Here is a 1533-nt window from a genome sequence, read left to right on the forward strand (position 1 = left end):
AACCACAGAACAACTGACACAACCTGTGGTTACATTCTCCTAAAACCTTGCTGTTTCTGGGGCTCTGAATATAGCTCTGTAGTGGAGATGCAACATTTGAAAGGGAAAGGTGGGGGTTTCACTGCTGCAGTTAAGAAAAGCTGTATATGTATACTTTGTATCACTTTTGTGGCTTCCACAAATATCAAACTCAGTTAACGATGAAAAATTATCCCAAAACTCAAAACTTCTCTTTTCTTAGGATAAGAAAAAAATCTGTAAGAAAGTGTTTTGATAACACTGATAAGCAGATGACTTGCAAATACAGGTTTTATTACTTTAGTTTGCCAGAAAAATGCCATTTGGCAGTCATATCTGAAGCAGAGAAAAGCTGCAACAAAAAGCTGTGTTTGCTGAATAGGTCACCATCCTCAGATGCTCATACCACCATCTATCTAATACACTGCCAGCAGCTACTGAGCACAAACATTTGCCACCCAGACTGCTTGTACTACACTGCAGTAAAAATAAAAGGGCCTGTATCCATGATATGATAATTAGCAGGTCCGTGCTGATGATGTTAATTTGGAGTCAAATGACTCCACTGACAGGAGGGGCAGCAGTGAGCCCCGTGTGGACAAGCCATTACACGGCAAAAGCACGCACTAAAACAGCTCTATCATGAGAGCTTTCAGATTCACAGCAGACAGCTCGTTGCTGTATGCTCGCACTGTATGAGATGCCCAGCTGTTTTTAAAGGCTGCAAACTCAAATTTAATGTCAGCTGAACACAAATATCAGCAACGTCCCCTTCTCAGCTGCCAGGATTTGCATGGTTGGAGGGTGGGAAGGCTCATTTTATGAAAATTTGCTTCATGATATGTGCAAAGGAGGATAAGAAACCTACTGAAGGTGTAAGAAGGATGCTTAAATTAAAAGAGAGCCTTGAGGTTTGCCCCGGCTTTCACATTTAGGAAATATGACTGAAATACCTGGTCATATATTCTCTTTCTTTTATTGCAGAGCTCAAATAAATGTCAGTGATATGGCAAAATACAGCTGAGATTAGTAAAGCAAGTGCTAATTTCTACTAATGCAAGATAAAGAATAGCCTGTTCCAGTGACATACCAATTACACTGTAATTCCACTAATATTTATGAAAAGATACCTCTAAGGTTAAGAGTGAAATCCTTCTTTTCCATTGCACAGGACTTGAGTTAAATGCCAGTATCTGACCCTTCTGCTGCATGAAGTCCATCAACAGCTCAGAGGTTCATGCTTAGCAGACAAACACCAAATAACTGCTCCACACAAGACTCTGTAAAGTGCGGGGAAAGCATCTTTATATTAGGTCTAGCATGCATTTTATGTATTTTCTTCCACTTTACTTGATGGTGAGCTAAGCTGAAACTTTGCAAATGCAGATGCATAATGTGGGAGCTATATAGGATTATTAAACTAATTTTACTCTTATTTTTGGGACAGAGGACCCAAGCATGCTTCTACTTTGCTTCTGGGAATCTGGAACCCCTTGCTTCCTGAGGAAACCATTA

The sequence above is a fragment of the Empidonax traillii genome, unplaced genomic scaffold, assembly GCF_003031625.1.
Source record: "Empidonax traillii isolate 1590-97213 ecotype Southwest subspecies unplaced genomic scaffold, ASM303162v1 scaffold5175:size8806, whole genome shotgun sequence".
NCBI lineage: Eukaryota > Metazoa > Chordata > Aves > Passeriformes > Tyrannidae > Empidonax > Empidonax traillii.